Source organism: Rana temporaria, chromosome 4, assembly GCF_905171775.1.
Source record: "Rana temporaria chromosome 4, aRanTem1.1, whole genome shotgun sequence".
NCBI classification, from domain to species: domain Eukaryota; kingdom Metazoa; phylum Chordata; class Amphibia; order Anura; family Ranidae; genus Rana; species Rana temporaria.
In genome coordinates this window covers 425,422,857-425,431,854 of record NC_053492.1, presented here as the reverse complement: position 1 = coordinate 425,431,854, position 8,998 = coordinate 425,422,857, and positions in this window count along the sequence as shown.

Here is an 8,998-nt window from a genome sequence, read left to right as displayed (position 1 = left end):
ATTTTTGGGACCATTGTCATTTTCACAGCAAAAAATGCATTTAAATTGCATTGTTTATTGTGAAAATGACAGTTGCAGTTTGGGAGTTAACCACAGGGGGCGCTGTAGGAGTTAGGGTTCACCTAGTGTGTGTTTACAACTGTAGGGGGGTGTGGCTTTAGGACTGACGTCATCGATCGAGTCTCCCTTAAAAAAAGGATCACTCGATCAATACGCCGCCACAGTGAGGCACGGGGAAGCCGTGTTTACATACGGCTCTCCCCGTTCTTCAGCTCCGGGGAGCGATCGCGACGGAGTGGCTATAAACGAATAGCCGCGCCGTCGTCCCGGATCGCTCCCCGAGGGAATCCGCCCGCCGCACGCAGCGGGAGGGGGGGTCACGATCGGACCCCCCACCCGCTAGAAGGCAGGGACGTATATATACGCCCATCTGCCTGTCCATGCCATATTGCGGACGTATATAGTCTAGAGTTGCCACCTCATCCCTTTAAAAAGGAACACATATGAATTACACAGGTTCTGAGGCTAATTTAATGCAGGAAAGGCACCAAATGAGTCTAATTACCTCCTTAATTAGCCACAGAACCTGTGTAATTAATATGTGTTCCTTTTTAAAGGGATGAGGTGGCAACCCTAATATAGTCGTGCGGCGGGCGTTAAGGGGTTAAGGGGGTGTGGCAGGGGGCGTGTCCTATGCCTACATACATTTGCTAGTAGTTTAGGGTGACCAGACATCCCCGGTTTCCGGGGAGAGTCCCCGGATTGAGGACACTGTCCCCGGACCAAGTCTGTCCCCGGTTTTGTCCCCAGATTGGGCCTATCCCAGGCACATCTGGCTGCTAGGATGTCTGAGGGCCTATCCATAAGCAGGAGAGTAGCGCAGATTTGGGGTGGCGGTTCTGCAGGCTGGAGAACCTGTCGTGGTCGAAGGTAGAGGGGAAGCTGTTGCCAGTAAGGCCCCTTTCACATTGGACCTGTAGCCGCAGTGGCGTTATATCACCGCTAAAAATAGCGGCGCTATACCGCGGGGATTGCCGCGGGAATCGGCTGCTAGTGGTGCGGTATTAACCCCGCTAGCGGCCGATAAAGGGTTAATACCGCCCACAATGCGCCTCTATAGAGGCGCATTGCGGGCGGTATTGCCGCGGTTTCCCATTGTTTTCAATGGGAAGGAGTGGTGAAGGAGCGGTATACACGCCGATCCTCTCACCGCTCCAAAGATGCTGCTGACAGGAGATTTTTTTGTCTCCCGCCAGCGCATCGCCTCAGTGTGAAAGCCCTCCGGCTTTCACATTGAGGTAGCTGGGCAGGAGTTTTTCAGGCGGTATAGCAGCGCTTTTTTTTATCGCTGTACCGCCTGAAAAACTCCTCAATGTGAAAGGGGTCTTAGGGACTATACGCCTGATTACCAGGGACCACAGTGAGTAACTGAATCAAGTACCGGAAGAAGTATTCTCACCAACCGGGGACAGTGAAGAATCAGGAAACTTCAGTGGTAATCAAGCCAAGGACCCGGCCAGGGGAGGTGACGCTTGTAGAGTGGCCTTGTGTGTCAAGCCAGGGACCGAGCAGGCCAGTGGGGTGAAGCTTAAGAGCCCATTCACACCTAGGCGTTTTGTCGACTGTAGTGTGACGCCGCTGCCGCCCCGACACGCCAGAGGGATGATTTAACATTGCCCTCTATGGAGATGGTTCACATCTCCACGCCGAACGCCTGCCACCTGAAAAAAAGTCCCGGACCGTTTTTCAGGCGGCTTTCTTCATTCGGCATAGGAGATGGGAACCATCTCCATAGGGGGACAATCTAGGGGCACATCTATGCGGACAATCGCGGCGTTTTGTCGCCGCAAATCGCGGTACAAAACGCTGCTATTTGTCGCCGCAATTCGTGGGACAAAATGCCGCGATTTTGTCCGCCTAGATGTGAATGCAGCCTTAGAGGTATCTTGACTGAGTGCCAAGCTAGGGACGCAGCGGAGAAGCAGGGGTGACGCTTGAGGAAGATATTGCCGTGAAGATTGGAGGCGCTCAAGGGATTCAGTGACAGTGATGAGCAGATCTAGTGAGAGACTGGGAGCTCAGTGCGCTGAAGAATTACAAGAAGTGATTGTAGTGGAATAGAAAGGAACTGTTACACTTTGTGTTAGGAACTGTTAAAGACTGTTGCCATAGGAGACAGCATTCCTGCACATGCAGATGTGGCATCTTGCTGGATACCTTTCCCTGCATGGCTGTCCTCCTATTTAAGTCTCAGAGTCTGCCTATTAAACTTGCAACTACCTAAGGGTGTCCTGGCCCAACCCTCTTTCCCCCAAAAGTTTGTTAAGAGAAATAAACTCTCTTTTACATTCAAGAAGTGTCTGGCGCACAATGACATTAATCATCTTGCACCCACCATGCCTCACAACCCACTATACACAGAAGGATGTCAGCTATCTCTGGCCCTGGGGGTTCAGAAGGCGGCAGCAGTACCTCCTGAGTGCCTGCCAGCTGCTGCTATACCGTTGCCGCCTGTCTGAGAGCACTTACTGTCTTGGTGACAACTGTTTCATCAGACAGGAAGGGAGTATGGAAACCTCCAACAGTAACACAGACAGAAATAATTATTAATAATTTTTTTGGTGTAAAGTAGAGTAAGGCCGGCCATAGATGTGCTTATACAGCCGCTAGCAATAATCATTGGGCCGGATTCAAAGAGATTTGCCCCTTTTTTACGGAGGCACAGGGCAGCGTTTTTGCCCTGCGCCCCCGCAAATTATCTGCGATGCGCGCGATTCACGGAGCAGTAGCTCCGTAAATTGCATGTGCGCTCTTTAAAATTGCCCTGCGTAAGGGCGCCTGATGTAAATGATCCCGTAGGGGGCGGGAATCATTTAAATTAGGCGCGCTCCCGCGCCGAGCGTAGAGCGCATGCTCCGTCGGGAAACTTTCCCGACGTGCATTGCGGCAAATGACGTCGCAAGGACATCATTTGCTTCCAAGTGAACGTGAATGGCGTCCAGCGCCATTCACGAATCACTTACGCAAACGACGTGAAATTCAAATTTGGCGACGCGGGAACGACGGGTATCCTTTAGCATTGGCTGCCCCTACTATTAGAAGGGGCAGCCTTACGCTAAACACGCCGTACAGAAACAACGTAACTTGCGTACGCAGGGCTCGCGCAACATTGTGAATCGGTGTTAGTATGCAATTTGCATACTATACACTGAGCACAATGGGAGTGCCCCCTAGCGGCCATCGCAAGAATGCAGCCTAAAATATGCGTGGCATAAGAGCCTTATGCCACGCAGATTTTAGGCTGCAGTCGGCGTTACGATGTTCCTGAATCAGGAGCATTCGTAACGCCGGCGCAAGTCAGCAATTGCGCTGCGTAACTATGGTTACGCAGGCGCAATTGCTCTCTGAATCTGGGCCATTGTCTTCTCCTGGTGGGGACGGCTTCCCTCGCCCACCCCTGGGAGCAGACAATTGCTCAGCGAGAGGGATTCCTCTATCAGCGCTGTTTGTGTTGATGGGAGAACTGTGCGAGTTTTTGTTCTGCGCCTTGTAGTTCTCTGTACACTTTATGCTGTGTTCTGTATATGGACCAACCACCTTCACTTCCTGGGTGTGTAGTCCCTCCAAAGACACTGGACTCCAGTGGGGGCACAGGAAGTGACATCATTTTTCCCTCACATAATACATATGGATAAGGGCTAATGTTCTATAAGGTGATACAAGATCTAATAGTTCAATGTATAGTGAAACCAACTTACTATAAGAAGAAGAGATGACGTAGGGGACTGTAGGGATTCCTTGATTTGATTTTCCCCACTGACAGGAGTCACATACCAATGCACTGCGTTGGTTCTTCAATCTGATGTCACCATTACTAAGAAAAACAGGGGAACCTGAAAGGATAAACAAGAATTTATGTCTCACTTTTATCGTTTAGACCAGGGGTGTCAAACTCAATTTCATAGTGGGCCGCATCAGCATTATGATTGCCCTCAAAAGTGCCGGTTGTATCTGTAAGATTAGATGTCCATCACATCCCCTCCCCTTACATTAGATGTCAAGAGCCACCCCACCATCAGAAGTTGAGTCCCCCACTCTCCCTTACATCACAGTGCACCCCCCTTTCCTTATGATGCTGCTGGGAAGAAGCTGATGCATTGCTTGAAAGCAGAAAGTAAGGGTCTGGAGGAGGACCAGAGGAGGGCTGGAGCTCTCCTGCAGCTGCAGGAGAGGTGCAAGGGCCACATGAAATGCCCTGGAGGGCCAGATTCAGCCTGCAGGCCTTGTGTTTGACACCTGTGGTTTAGACGATAGCTACAATGTTTTTTTTTTGTATTCTGTGTTTCTGATGCTCGGTATAAATCTGCAGCAGCTGTGCATATAAACCAATCAGCTTCCAGGTTATTTTTTGTCAAAGCTTAAAGTGGAGGTTCACCCGATTTTGTCACTTTGTAATAATAGTCCCCCCGATGTACATAACGAGTTCGCTGTTTAAAAAAATTCAAAACATTTCCATACCTTATTTAAGCCTCCTCGATCAGGCACTTCCTGGTTCTAGGGTTGCGGGACTGGGCGTGTCGCTTTCACCGCAATGCATCTGGGGATTGTTCACGTGTGTGATAAATAAAAAGAACTTGTCTGCTAGTCACAGCGGGGAGTGTCCTTTTCAGGATGCTGCCGGCCGTTGTCCTAGCAACTATGCAGTGTTGACGGCGCGGCTCGCCGTCACACTGCGCATGCGCGGGATAGAGCGGTGAATGCTGGGACAGCATTCACCGCATCCCGGAAGATTATACAGGAGGGCTTCCGAGTGCCCGCAGTTAAGATGGCAATGTCCATCACAAATTTTTATCAAATATACTTTTGGGGGAAATCATCCTGCTAGCGGCTGCGACTATGAGACTGGTGAGTACAGTTTTCTTTGTACCATCAGCGTCACAAAAACGTATTTAAAAAAAAACATTTTCCCGCGGAACTCCCGCTTTAATTGAACAAGTTGAAATTAGAAGTCCAAATAACCAATCACCAGATTGTTAATAAGAAAAACTTCCGCAGCTCCTGTCCAACTCTCCTCCACGCCCCGCCCCCACCTCATCTAGTTCTTTGCCGACTCCCGCTTTTTGCCAGGCCCTGCTAAGAGGGGGCGGAGACTGGGAGGATAATCGGCTCCGTTCAACGCTGCCGACTAGTGGCACCCGCCCCCCCCCCTCTGATGCAGCGCCACACTCACCCTCAGCTTATTTTCACTCGCCTAATTCAAGCAGGAGAGTGGAAATTTTGAGGGCTGTTTTAAGGTTAACTGCAGTGTCATTATTCTTCACATTATCCAATAGTTGATTATTTGTATGGAAAAGAGATTAGAGAGCAATCTTAACATTACCTTCATTGGCTTGTGCTATTTGATCAGAAATGGTCCAGTCATCGTCATCAAAGGTAGTTTTGTCAGCATCTGCTAAAGGAAAAAAAAAGTTAAATCTTTCCCAAGGATAGCTTTTCTCTCATGTCTGTGGTTATAATTAAAGGAGTTCTCTAAGCTAAAACTTTTAACCCCCGCTGTGCCCGGGCTGTAAAACTATACAAAATAAACTTTCACTTACCTGCCTACGATCCCCCGTTGTTCCGATATCGCCGTCCCGTTCTCCGGTCCCGGTCTGTTCCACTTCCTGCGGGTCGGTGACTCACAGTGCGCTCAGCCTATCAGCGGCCGCGACGGGACATTGCTGCGGCCGCTGATAGGCTGAGCGCACTGTGAGTCACCGACCCGCAGGAAGTGGAACAGACCGGGACCGGAGAACGGGACGGCGATATCGGAACAACGGGGGATCGTAGGCAGGTAAGTGAAAGTTTATTTTGTATAGTTTTACAGCCCGGGCACAGCGGGGGTTAAAAGTTTTAGCTTGGAGAACTCCTTTAATATATGAGGGCAAGTTTGTACTTAGAAAAAAACATTCATCCTTATATTACACCAAACATAACATGGATGAACAAAATTTTACTGAAAGTGAGCCAAAGACAAGCTTACATAGCTGGTTAAATTTGGGGCTGTTAACCACTTAAGCCCCTGACCATTTTGTTGCTAAATGCCCAGGCCAGGTTTTGCCATTCGGCACTGCGTCGCTTTAACAGACAATTGCGCGGACGTGCGACGTGGCTCCCAAACAAAATTGGCGTCCTTTTTTTCCTACTGGCGCTACTCTGTTACCAGGGACACACTCAGCTATACACTGTACTGCAACACTAAGGACTTTAACGCCCTCACCTATTATCCTTTCCATACCCATGGACTAAGGTCAGTTTGGTAGGCGATTATTTAGACAGATTTACCCATCTGTTTTTCTATGTCCGATTTAATACACTGTATGCACTAGCTGGGTGTGTGAACATATACCTGGATCAGATTCATTGTTCGTTGCTTACCAGCAATCAACTGCCATACCACCGCATGCAATTTAGTTCTGCTTTTTCTTTATGATTATACTCTCCTATCTGGTTGAAACAAATTTCCTTGTGAATTACAATCAGTGATAGGCCAATAAAAGAACGTTCGTTGATTACCACCAACGCGGGATACCCCTTAATGAAATATCTATGCTCCTGAGGAAGCGCTAATTCCATAACTTGTGATATAACGTTTTTTATAATTATGCTTTTTATCTTAAGCTTTTTGTGTTAGAACTATACAATGTATGTGAACGTGTGTGGTAAACCAGTTGTCAATTGAACTTCACTTTGTGATTTTTTATTTATAACGGTTTCTATGATATTTCTATATCTATAATACATTTTTCTAGTTTTCTACAATTTTTGTATCGTGTGCCTTCAAAGCCCAACTCACTAGTCCTTAGTTCAATTCTACATTATCGGGGCGGTGGCACATCTAATACCGGTGCATCCGTATTATCACCTTACGCTTGATGCACACCAAATTAGGTGTTTTTTTTTTTTCATGGTCCTTTTTTTCCCCACAAATAGAGCTTTCTTTTGGTAGTATTTGACCACCTCTGCAGTTTTTATTTTTTGCGCTATAAACAAAAATACAGCGACAATTTTGAAAAAAATGCAATATTTTTTACTTTTTGCTATAATAAATATCCCCCAAAAACATATATAACATTTTTTTCCCCTCAGTTTAGGCCGATACGTATTCTTCTACCTATTTTTGGTAAAAAAAATCGCAATAAGCGTTTATCGATTGGTTTGCGCAAAATTTATAGCGTTTACAAAATAGGGGATAGTTTTATTGCATTTTTATTCATTTTTTTTTTTTTACTACTATTGGCGGCGATCAGCGATTTTTTTCGTGACTGCGACATTATGGCGGACACTTCGGACAATTTTGACACATTTTTGGGACCACTGTCATTTTCACAGCAAAAAATGCATTTAAATTGCATTCTTTATTGTGAAAATTACAGTTGTAGTTTGGGAGTTAACCACAGGGGGCGCTGTAGGAGGGTTCACCTAGTGTGTGTTTACAAATGTAGGCTGTAGGACTGACGTCATCGATCGAGTCTCCCTATAAAAGGGATCACTCGATCGATGCAGCCGCCACAGTGAAGCACGGGGAAGCCGTGTTTACATACGGCTCTCCCCGTTCTTCAGCTCCGGGGAGCGATCGCGACGGAGCGGCTATAAACGAACGTCCCGGATCACTCCCCGCGGGAATCCGACCGCCGCATGTAGCGGGGGGGGGTCCCGATTGGACCCCCGACCCGCGGAAAGGCGGGGACATACATGTACGCCCATCTGCCTGTACGTGCCATTCTGTGGACGTACATATACATGCGGCGGTCGGCAAGTGGTTAAAGTGAACCTAAAGTATTCACAAGCAGTGCAGTAAAACCTTGGTTTGTGAGCATAATTTGTTCCAGAAACATGCTTGTAATCCAAAGCACTTTGCCTGATACCTACTTGAGAAACGGAGGATCCAGAGAGTAAAGATACCTTTCAGTGTATACTATATTATGCCTTTTGGTGAGTGAGTACCCCGAAGGGGAGTGTGCCCCACAAGTGGTGACTTATCCTGGGAAGAGGTGTAGGATATTCTATCAACTATCTTCACTACCTTGATCTCCTTAATTCGTTTCAGATGAATGCCTGCACGTTATTTTATTGAAATTGGACAATCATTACCAATTTTTAGCGCTGTTTGACCACATTGAACTTTCTGTTTTTTAGAGTGGTACTCTCATCATTATGTTTTGATGCATACGTCTTTTTGATAGTATGTTTTAAATAGCTGCTTTTTACACACTTTTACCTATTTATATGAAAATCTGGTAAATACCAATATATCCACATTTACTACTTTGAGGTTTGTGTGTCAGACCATTAACCTCTAGGTGATTGACTGAATCATCAATATATCATTTGTGGCCTAGCATCCTGGCGCTAAGGTGTGTCACTAGGCCTGGTGTGGCACTGTATTAATACTGTATCTTAGACAGATTTATATTAATTTTTTTATATATCTGTATAGTTTTCCTTTGAGCTGCCATGGACGCGGTGTCATTTTTGAGTAGTAGATCTTTGGATATGGATAATATTTTTTCAATAGATGAACAAACACCTGCACAGGTCAATTATAATGGAGTAATGAATGCATTAGGCAACTGTCTAGAAAAACAGGTTCGCACCTGGTGGGACATTTGCTCTTTTGAATACTATTTAAAAGAGGATATCATAGCTAGAAGTCTGAGGTGGGAAGTAGCACCACAGGATGGTCTGTTGGACCAAACTTCAATGACAGAATGGTTTGAATTTTTTAATGGAGTGGGACGTAAACTCCAAGAACTGATTTTAAAGCGGAAAAAGAAGAAGATGACTAATTTAGAGAAAAAAATCAATGATTTAAAAAACCAATTAGACCCAATCAAAGAGTCGCAACAAATCATTGATTTTAATATACGTATTAAAAAGAAACTGGAAAAAGTAGATAAGGAGACGCAAAAAAAGAAAACCAAGAAGTTTCATCGTGATCTTAAAGATTTTAGGACTA